The sequence below is a fragment of the Lipophrys pholis genome (assembly GCF_963383615.2).
Source record: "Lipophrys pholis genome assembly, chromosome: 3".
NCBI classification, from domain to species: domain Eukaryota; kingdom Metazoa; phylum Chordata; class Actinopteri; order Blenniiformes; family Blenniidae; genus Lipophrys; species Lipophrys pholis.
The window spans coordinates 37345169-37357266 of record NC_137627.1 but is presented as its reverse complement, the minus strand read 5'-3'; positions in this window follow the sequence as shown (position 1 = coordinate 37357266).

Genomic DNA, 12098 nt, shown 5'->3' with positions numbered 1-12098 from the left:
GATCCTCAGGATAACTGACTGCAGGCTTTGGGCCTACTCTGCAGGCTTTGGGCCTACTCTGCAAGCATGGTAAAACTGTAGGTTGGCTGCAAAATGGCACCTTGATTGAACCCCTCTGGGACACAATCATCCTTCTTTCTAAAGGGTTTTAACAACTTTTATCCAATCCTGCTTTTTAGATCCCGGGAGCAGAAGAGTCTAATTTAATTACTTCCGTTTCTAAAAGTTTATCTCCTGTTTTCCTCTCTCCTCTCCCTGGTTTTTAAATTTGTTTTGATAATTTAAATCCACTTTTAAGCTTTATTATTCCTAGTTTTCCTTGTTTAAACAAGAGAGGAAGTAGCTTTTACTGGAGCAGAATATTTTAATCATTACATTAAAAACCTTATTTTAATTTCTTATCACCTCTCTGTTTTTAAGAAAACCTTTAACAAAAAAAACCCTTTTCTTCTTTTTTTGAGAGATATCACCCCCATGGCGTTTTATTGCACCAACTGCCGCACGGCTCAGCCCACCCAGCTGGGAGGCCACAGGGAATCTCCACCCGGACCACGGGGCCCTGAGCAATCAGTGGGAACAGACGACAGTTTTACACACCGCAGATGCACAAAGTTATATTTCAAATACATCCAACTGATGCACCACTCCAATATTACTGAAGCAGCCATTGAGAACCACACTATTCCACCAGGAATGAGGAGGAAAACCGAACAACTGACAGAATTTATTAAACCGGCCTGCCCAAATGATAAAATCAAAAACCTGATCAGACAGAACACGATTCAGTGGATGGAGCAGAACCTAAAAATACTAAATCAACATTATAATGACAGCATGGATGATTTAAGTACAATAATTGAAGAGCTCCAACCGTTTAGACCACTAGCCTGGCAGGCAGCACGAACCACAGCAAAAAAAAGATTTGGCCCACGTCTCACCGCTCTCTCTATACAGATGGCCCTGGATACAATAAAAACAGTATCCAACTTCTGGCCGGACTCCCCCATCCCAGCAAACGCCCCCTCCACTCCGCCGGCCTCCAGTCCTCAACAAGAAGAGAACCAGCGGCCACCTCAAACAACGGGGAGCCGCACCGAGGAGCCGCAGCAGAGGAAGGAGGAACCACCACAACCAGGCCAGAGGGGGGCCAGTCCAGAGACCATCCCGGACCACCCCCGAAGCAAGGCTGGAGGGGAACGACAGCGCCGACGGGGAGCCCAACAACATCCCCCCACCCCACCATCCCGGACTGTCCCGGGCTCAGAAGTACCACTCCCTGAGGCAGTCCGGGTGGTGTTGGACGCAGAGGATCCTCCCCCCCGGCCTACCGAGACCTCCCAGGCTCCCAAACTAACCCAGAGGGACACCTGGAAAAGACGAGCAGGCAGGGGGCCACCAACAACCCCAGTCGGCACTGACCTTCCAGACCTGCGAGGGATGAGAACCACACAACACACGGACTCCTTCCCCAGCACGCTGCAACCCAGGGGCACTAAATATCGCCACCTAAGTACACGGCTAACCCCACCAGCTCAATGTAGGGGGCTTTTAACCTCACCGCAACTCAGACAATTTTAATAAAAAAACTCAATACTCAGCGACGTTCCGTATTTTATAATTTTAGCTTTTTTATAAATTAAAAATATTTTACTCCCCTTCTCTCCTTCTTCCCCCCAATTCCTTACCCCCTCACCCACTTCCCCACCCTAAACCTAACCATCCTCCCTCCTTCCTTTCCTAACCCTAACCCCTCCTTCCCCTTACCTAACCCTAACCAATTCCCCCCCCCCCCCCGACCTAAAACCCAGCCCCTATTCCTACCCTAAACCTAACCATACCCCCCACCTTTTTCCTTTCCTAACCTTAACCCCTCCTTCCCCTCACCTAACCCTAACCCCCTCCCCCTGCCTAAAACCCAACCCCCTTTCCCATCCTAAACCTAACCACATCCCCTTCTCTCCAAACCAACCCCCCCCTCCCTTTCCCCCCCCCCTTCCTCCTTGTTTCACCCCTTCCCCAGTAACTTATCAATTTTAAACAAAACCAGGCAAACGTCGACTGTTTTAGGATCCGGAGTTCAATTTTAATTTGGGTGATATCTCTTTTATCTTAATTTAATTATTTATTTCTTTCTTTCTTACCTTTTATTGTAAAAACGTCAGTCTTTTATTTTCCCTTTTAAAGTCATCCACTTGGGGTAATATAGATGAACCCACCTCCTTTTAAACATATGACGCTTTTTACGAACACCCGAGGTGAAACTACCCTCTTTTAAAAGGACCTATGTATTTTAAATATCACAAGGAAACACTTTTTAAATATGGTGTACTGTTGCCCGTGCCTTCCTCTCCTTTGTCCCAAACCTAACCTTGCCAGAGCCAGCACTATAAATAAGTGTTTTTAACCTACAGATATTTAATTACCTTTTATATTTCTCTTCTTAAACTCTCTTTCCTTCCTTTATTCAGTCAGTTTGTTTTGAGGCTCTGATTCTTTCCAGAGGGGCAATCTACGAGGTGACCACTAGAGGGAGCCAACTTCAAACCTACCAAGGCATACAGGCACCTGGACTACAAACAGGGAGTAAGAGGACAAACTTCCTGTCCAGGCCCCTCCCACTTCCTCAAACCGCCCCCACAAGACCTTCAAAAAGCAGCCAGCAACACATGCAGACTCACCTTGCCCCTGAAGAAGCCGGATAGGCGAAACGTCGGGCCTTTTTAACCTTTTTTCTCTCCTCTTTCGTTTTTATGGAGTAATTTTATGGATTAAAGGATTTGCAATTTTAGACTTTTTTTATTCTGAGCTCAGAATGGGACCTTTTTAGGATGGATACAACGACTTTTTAAAGACCACAGCTCCAACCTCCCACCAGGATACCAGCTACAAACAAAAGGACCACTCAGCCGCAGCCTTGCAACAACCTGACGATCCTCAGGATAACTGACTGCAGGCTTTGGGCCTACTCTGCAGGCTTTGGGCCTACTCTGCAAGCATGGTAAAACTGTAGGTTGGCTGCAAAATGGCACCTTGATTGAACCCCTCTGGGACACAATCATCCTTCTTTCTAAAGGGTTTTAACAACTTTTATCCAATCCTGCTTTTTAGATCCCGGGAGCAGAAGAGTCTAATTTAATTACTTCCGTTTCTAAAAGTTTATCTCCTGTTTTCCTCTCTCCTCTCCCTGGTTTTTAAATTTGTTTTGATAATTTAAATCCACTTTTAAGCTTTATTATTCCTAGTTTTCCTTGTTTAAACAAGAGAGGAAGTAGCTTTTACTGGAGCAGAATATTTTAATCATTACATTAAAAACCTTATTTTAATTTCTTATCACCTCTCTGTTTTTAAGAAAACCTTTAACAAAAAAAACCCTTTTCTTCTTTTTTTGAGAGATATCACCCCCATGGCGTTTTATTGCACCAACTGCCGCACGGCTCAGCCCACCCAGCTGGGAGGCCACAGGGAATCTCCACCCGGACCACGGGGCCCTGAGCAATCAGTGGGAACAGACGACAGTTTTACACACCGCAGATGCACAAAGTTATATTTCAAATACATCCAACTGATGCACCACTCCAATATTACTGAAGCAGCCATTGAGAACCACACTATTCCACCAGGAATGAGGAGGAAAACCGAACAACTGACAGAATTCATTAAACCGGCCTGCCCAAATGATAAAATCAAAAACCTGATCAGACAGAACACGATTCAGTGGATGGAGCAGAACCTAAAAATACTAAATCAACATTATAATGACAGCATGGATGATTTAAGTACAATAATTGAAGAGCTCCAACCGTTTAGACCACTAGCCTGGCAGGCAGCACGAACCACAGCAAAAAAAAGATTTGGCCCACGTCTCACCGCTCTCTCTATACAGATGGCCCTGGATACAATAAAAACAGTATCCAACTTCTGGCCGGACTCCCCCATCCCAGCAAACGCCCCCTCCACTCCGCCGGCCTCCAGTCCTCAACAAGAAGAGAACCAGCGGCCACCTCAAACAACGGGGAGCCGCACCGAGGAGCCGCAGCAGAGGAAGGAGGAACCACCACAACCAGGCCAGAGGGGGGCCAGTCCAGAGACCATCCCGGACCACCCCCGAAGCAAGGCAGGAGGGGAACAACAGCGCCGACGGGGAGCCCAACAACATCCCCCCACCCCACCATCCCGGACTGTCCCGGGCTCAGAAGTACCACTCCCTGAGGCAGTCCGGGTGGTGTTGGACGCAGAGGATCCTCCCCCCCGGCCTACCGAGACCTCCCAGGCTCCCAAACTAACCCAGAGGGACACCTGGAAAAGACGAGCAGGCAGGGGGCCACCAACAACCCCAGTCGGCACTGACCTTCCAGACCTGCGAGGGATGAGAACCACACAACACACGGACTCCTTCCCCAGCACGCTGCAACCCAGGGGCACTAAATATCGCCACCTAAGTACACGGCTAACCCCACCAGCTCAATGTAGGGGGCTTTTAACCTCACCGCAACTCAGACAATTTTAATAAAAAAACTCAATACTCAGCGACGTTCCGTATTTTATAATTTTAGCTTTTTTATAAATTAAAAATATTTTACTCCCCTTCTCTCCTTCTTCCCCCCAATTCCTTACCCCCTCACCCACTTCCCCACCCTAAACCTAACCATCCTCCCTCCTTCCTTTCCTAACCCTAACCCCTCCTTCCCCTTACCTAACCCTAACCAATTCCCCCCCCCCCCGACCTAAAACCCAGCCCCTATTCCTACCCTAAACCTAACCATACCCCCCACCTTTTTCCTTTCCTAACCTTAACCCCTCCTTCCCCTCACCTAACCCTAACCCCCTCCCCCTGCCTAAAACCCAACCCCCTTTCCCATCCTAAACCTAACCACATCCCCTTCTCTCCAAACCAACCCCCCCCCCCTTTCCCCCCCCCCTTCCTCCTTGTTTCACCCCTTCCCCAGTAACTTATCAATTTTAAACAAAACCAGGCAAACGTCGACTGTTTTAGGATCCGGAGTTCAATTTTAATTTGGGTGATATCTCTTTTATCTTAATTTAATTATTTATTTCTTTCTTTCTTACCTTTTATTGTAAAAACGTCAGTCTTTTATTTTCCCTTTTAAAGTCATCCACTTGGGGTAATATAGATGAACCCACCTCCTTTTAAACATATGACGCTTTTTACGAACACCCGAGGTGAAACTACCCTCTTTTAAAAGGACCTATGTATTTTAAATATCACAAGGAAACACTTTTTAAATATGGTGTACTGTTGCCCGTGCCTTCCTCTCCTTTGTCCCAAACCTAACCTTGCCAGAGCCAGCACTATAAATAAGTGTTTTTAACCTACAGATATTTAATTACCTTTTATATTTCTCTTCTTAAACTCTCTTTCCTTCCTTTATTCAGTCAGTTTGTTTTGAGGCTCTGATTCTTTCCAGAGGGGCAATCTACGAGGTGACCACTAGAGGGAGCCAACTTCAAACCTACCAAGGCATACAGGCACCTGGACTACAAACAGGGAGTAAGAGGACAAACTTCCTGTCCAGGCCCCTCCCACTTCCTCAAACCGCCCCCACAAGACCTTCAAAAAGCAGCCAGCAACACATGCAGACTCACCTTGCCCCTGAAGAAGCCGGATAGGCGAAACGTCGGGCCTTTTTAACCTTTTTTCTCTCCTCTTTCGTTTTTATGGAGTAATTTTATGGATTAAAGGATTTGCAATTTTAGACTTTTTTTATTCTGAGCTCAGAATGGGACCTTTTTAGGATGGATACAACGACTTTTTAAAGACCACAGCTCCAACCTCCCACCAGGATACCAGCTACAAACAAAAGGACCACTCAGCCGCAGCCTTGCAAAAACCTGACGATCCTCAGGATAACTGACTGCAGGCTTTGGGCCTACTCTGCAGGCTTTGGGCCTACTCTGCAAGCATGGTAAAACTGTAGGTTGGCTGCAAAATGGCACCTTGATTGAACCCCTCTGGGACACAATCATCCTTCTTTCTAAAGGGTTTTAACAACTTTTATCCAATCCTGCTTTTTAGATCCCGGGAGCAGAAGAGTCTAATTTAATTACTTCCGTTTCTAAAAGTTTATCTCCTGTTTTCCTCTCTCCTCTCCCTGGTTTTTAAATTTGTTTTGATAATTTAAATCCACTTTTAAGCTTTATTATTCCTAGTTTTCCTTGTTTAAACAAGAGAGGAAGTAGCTTTTACTGGAGCAGAATATTTTAATCATTACATTAAAAACCTTATTTTAATTTCTTATCACCTCTCTGTTTTTAAGAAAACCTTTAACAAAAAAAACCCTTTTCTTCTTTTTTTGAGAGATATCACCCCCATGGCGTTTTATTGCACCAACTGCCGCACGGCTCAGCCCACCCAGCTGGGAGGCCACAGGGAATCTCCACCCGGACCACGGGGCCCTGAGCAATCAGTGGGAACAGACGACAGTTTTACACACCGCAGATGCACAAAGTTATATTTCAAATACATCCAACTGATGCACCACTCCAATATTACTGAAGCAGCCATTGAGAACCACACTATTCCACCAGGAATGAGGAGGAAAACCGAACAACTGACAGAATTCATTAAACCGGCCTGCCCAAATGATAAAATCAAAAACCTGATCAGACAGAACACGATTCAGTGGATGGAGCAGAACCTAAAAATACTAAATCAACATTATAATGACAGCATGGATGATTTAAGTACAATAATTGAAGAGCTCCAACCGTTTAGACCACTAGCCTGGCAGGCAGCACGAACCACAGCAAAAAAAAGATTTGGCCCACGTCTCACCGCTCTCTCTATACAGATGGCCCTGGATACAATAAAAACAGTATCCAACTTCTGGCCGGACTCCCCCATCCCAGCAAACGCCCCCTCCACTCCGCCGGCCTCCAGTCCTCAACAAGAAGAGAACCAGCGGCCACCTCAAACAACGGGGAGCCGCACCGAGGAGCCGCAGCAGAGGAAGGAGGAACCACCACAACCAGGCCAGAGGGGGGCCAGTCCAGAGACCATCCCGGACCACCCCCGAAGCAAGGCTGGAGGGGAACGACAGCGCCGACGGGGAGCCCAACAACATCCCCCCACCCCACCATCCCGGACTGTCCCGGGCTCAGAAGTACCACTCCCTGAGGCAGTCCGGGTGGTGTTGGACGCAGAGGATCCTCCCCCCCGGCCTACCGAGACCTCCCAGGCTCCCAAACTAACCCAGAGGGACACCTGGAAAAGACGAGCAGGCAGGGGGCCACCAACAACCCCAGTCGGCGCTGACCTTCCAGACCTGCGAGGGATGAGAACCACACAACACACGGACTCCTTCCCCAGCACGCTGCAACCCAGGGGCACTAAATATCGCCACCTAAGTACACGGCTAACCCCACCAGCTCAATGTAGGGGGCTTTTAACCTCACCGCAACTCAGACAATTTTAATAAAAAAACTCAATACTCAGCGACGTTCCGTATTTTATAATTTTAGCTTTTTTATAAATTAAAAATATTTTACTCCCCTTCTCTCTTTCTTCCCCCCAATTCCTTACCCCCTCACCCACTTCCCCACCCTAAACCTAACCATCCTCCCTCCTTCCTTTCCTAACCCTAACCCCTCCTTCCCCTTACCTAACCCTAACCAATTCCCCCCCCCCCCGACCTAAAACCCAGCCCCTATTCCTACCCTAAACCTAACCATACCCCCCACCTTTTTCCTTTCCTAACCTTAACCCCTCCTTCCCCTCACCTAACCCTAACCCCCTCCCCCTGCCTAAAACCCAACCCCCTTTCCCATCCTAAACCTAACCACATCCCCTTCTCTCCAAACCAACCCCCCCCCCCCTTTCCCCCCCCCCCTTCCTCCTTGTTTCACCCCTTCCCCAGTAACTTATCAATTTTAAACAAAACCAGGCAAACGTCGACTGTTTTAGGATCCGGAGTTCAATTTTAATTTGGGTGATATCTCTTTTATCTTAATTTAATTATTTATTTCTTTCTTTCTTACCTTTTATTGTAAAAACGTCAGTCTTTTATTTTCCCTTTTAAAGTCATCCACTTGGGGTAATATAGATGAACCCACCTCCTTTTAAACATATGACGCTTTTTACGAACACCCGAGGTGAAACTACCCTCTTTTAAAAGGACCTATGTATTTTAAATATCACAAGGAAACACTTTTTAAATATGGTGTACTGTTGCCCGTGCCTTCCTCTCCTTTGTCCCAAACCTAACCTTGCCAGAGCCAGCACTATAAATAAGTGTTTTTAACCTACAGATATTTAATTACCTTTTATATTTCTCTTCTTAAACTCTCTTTCCTTCCTTTATTCAGTCAGTTTGTTTTGAGGCTCTGATTCTTTCCAGAGGGGCAATCTACGAGGTGACCACTAGAGGGAGCCAACTTCAAACCTACCAAGGCATACAGGCACCTGGACTACAAACAGGGAGTAGAGGACAAACTTCCTGTCCAGGCCCCTCCCACTTCCTCAAACCGCCCCCACAAGACCTTCAAAAAGCAGCCAGCAACACATGCAGACTCACCTTGCCCCTGAAGAAGCCGGATAGGCGAAACGTCGGGCCTTTTTAACCTTTTTTTCTCTCCTCTTTCGTTTTTATGGAGTAATTTTATGGATTAAAGGATTTGCAATTTTAGACTTTTTTTATTCTGAGCTCAGAATGGGACCTTTTTAGGATGGATACAACGACTTTTTAAAGACCACAGCTCCAACCTCCCACCAGGATACCAGCTACAAACAAAAGGACCACTCAGCCGCAGCCTTGCAACAACCTGACGATCCTCAGGATAACTGACTGCAGGCTTTGGGCCTACTCTGCAGGCTTTGGGCCTACTCTGCAAGCATGGTAAAACTGTAGGTTGGCTGCAAAATGGCACCTTGATTGAACCCCTCTGGGACACAATCATCCTTCTTTCTAAAGGGTTTTAACAACTTTTATCCAATCCTGCTTTTTAGATCCCGGGAGCAGAAGAGTCTAATTTAATTACTTCCGTTTCTAAAAGTTTATCTCCTGTTTTCCTCTCTCCTCTCCCTGGTTTTTAAATTTGTTTTGATAATTTAAATCCACTTTTAAGCTTTATTATTCCTAGTTTTCCTTGTTTAAACAAGAGAGGAAGTAGCTTTTACTGGAGCAGAATATTTTAATCATTACATTAAAAACCTTATTTTAATTTCTTATCACCTCTCTGTTTTTAAGAAAACCTTTAACCAAAAAAAACCCTTTTCTTCTTTTTTTGAGAGATATCACCCCCATGGCGTTTTATTGCACCAACTGCCGCACGGCTCAGCCCACCCAGCTGGGAGGCCACAGGGAATCTCCACCCGGACCACGGGGCCCTGAGCAATCAGTGGGAACAGACGACAGTTTTACACACCGCAGATGCACAAAGTTATATTTCAAATACATCCAACTGATGCACCACTCCAATATTACTGAAGCAGCCATTGAGAACCACACTATTCCACCAGGAATGAGGAGGAAAACCGAACAACTGACAGAATTCATTAAACCGGCCTGCCCAAATGATAAAATCAAAAACCTGATCAGACAGAACACGATTCAGTGGATGGAGCAGAACCTAAAAATACTAAATCAACATTATAATGACAGCATGGATGATTTAAGTACAATAATTGAAGAGCTCCAACCGTTTAGACCACTAGCCTGGCAGGCAGCACGAACCACAGCAAAAAAAAGATTTGGCCCACGTCTCACCACTCTCTCTATACAGATGGCCCTGGATACAATAAAAACAGTATCCAACTTCTGGCCGGACTCCCCCATCCCAGCAAACGCCCCCTCCACTCCGCCGGCCTCCAGTCCTCAACAAGAAGAGAACCAGCGGCCACCTCAAACAACGGGGAGCCGCACCGAGGAGCCGCAGCAGAGGAAGGAGGAACCACCACAACCAGGCCAGAGGGGGGCCAGTCCAGAGACCATCCCGGACCACCCCCGAAGCAAGGCTGGAGGGGAACGACAGCGCCGACGGGGAGCCCAACAACATCCCCCCACCCCACCATCCCGGACTGTCCCGGGCTCAGAAGTACCACTCCCTGAGGCAGTCCGGGTGGTGTTGGACGCAGAGGATCCTCCCCCCCGGCCTACCGAGACCTCCCAGGCTCCCAAACTAACCCAGAGGGACACCTGGAAAAGACGAGCAGGCAGGGGGCCACCAACAACCCCAGTCGGCACTGACCTTCCAGACCTGCGAGGGATGAGAACCACACAACACACGGACTCCTTCCCCAGCACGCTGCAACCCAGGGGCACTAAATATCGCCACCTAAGTACACGGCTAACCCCACCAGCTCAATGTAGGGGGCTTTTAACCTCACCGCAACTCAGACAATTTTAATAAAAAAACTCAATACTCAGCGACGTTCCGTATTTTATAATTTTAGCTTTTTTATAAATTAAAAATATTTTACTCCCCTTCTCTCCTTCTTCCCCCCAATTCCTTACCCCCTCACCCACTTCCCCACCCTAAACCTAACCATCCTCCCTCCTTCCTTTCCTAACCCTAACCCCTCCTTCCCCTTACCTAACCCTAACCAATTCCCCCCCCCCCCCGACCTAAAACCCAGCCCCTATTCCTACCCTAAACCTAACCATACCCCCCACCTTTTTCCTTTCCTAACCTTAACCCCTCCTTCCCCTCACCTAACCCTAACCCCCTCCCCCTGCCTAAAACCCAACCCCCTTTCCCATCCTAAACCTAACCACATCCCCTTCTCTCCAAACCAACCCCCCCCCCCCTTTCCCCCCCCCCTTCCTCCTTGTTTCACCCCTTCCCCAGTAACTTATCAATTTTAAACAAAACCAGGCAAACGTCGACTGTTTTAGGATCCGGAGTTCAATTTTAATTTGGGTGATATCTCTTTTATCTTAATTTAATTATTTATTTCTTTCTTTCTTACCTTTTATTGTAAAAACGTCAGTCTTTTATTTTCCCTTTTAAAGTCATCCACTTGGGGTAATATAGATGAACCCACCTCCTTTTAAACATATGACGCTTTTTACGAACACCCGAGGTGAAACTACCCTCTTTTAAAAGGACCTATGTATTTTAAATATCACAAGGAAACACTTTTTAAATATGGTGTACTGTTGCCCGTGCCTTCCTCTCCTTTGTCCCAAACCTAACCTTGCCAGAGCCAGCACTATAAATAAGTGTTTTTAACCTACAGATATTTAATTACCTTTTATATTTCTCTTCTTAAACTCTCTTTCCTTCCTTTATTCAGTCAGTTTGTTTTGAGGCTCTGATTCTTTCCAGAGGGGCAATCTACGAGGTGACCACTAGAGGGAGCCAACTTCAAACCTACCAAGGCATACAGGCACCTGGACTACAAACAGGGAGTAAGAGGACAAACTTCCTGTCCAGGCCCCTCCCACTTCCTCAAACCGCCCCCACAAGACCTTCAAAAAGCAGCCAGCAACACATGCAGACTCACCTTGCCCCTGAAGAAGCCGGATAGGCGAAACGTCGGGCCTTTTTAACCTTTTTTCTCTCCTCTTTCGTTTTTATGGAGTAATTTTATGGATTAAAGGATTTGCAATTTTAGACTTTTTTTATTCTGAGCTCAGAATGGGACCTTTTTAGGATGGATACAACGACTTTTTAAAGACCACAGCTCCAACCTCCCACCAGGATACCAGCTACAAACAAAAGGACCACTCAGCCGCAGCCTTGCAACAACCTGACGATCCTCAGGATAACTGACTGCAGGCTTTGGGCCTACTCTGCAGGCTTTGGGCCTACTCTGCAAGCATGGTAAAACTGTAGGTTGGCTGCAAAATGGCACCTTGATTGAACCCCTCTGGGACACAATCATCCTTCTTTCTAAAGGGTTTTAACAACTTTTATCCAATCCTGCTTTTTAGATCCCGGGAGCAGAAGAGTCTAATTTAATTACTTCCGTTTCTAAAAGTTTATCTCCTGTTTTCCTCTCTCCTCTCCCTGGTTTTTAAATTTGTTTTGATAATTTAAATCCACTTTTAAGCTTTATTATTCCTAGTTTTCCTTGTTTAAACAAGAGAGGAAGTAGCTTTTACTGGAGCAGAATATTTTAATCATTACATTAAAAACCT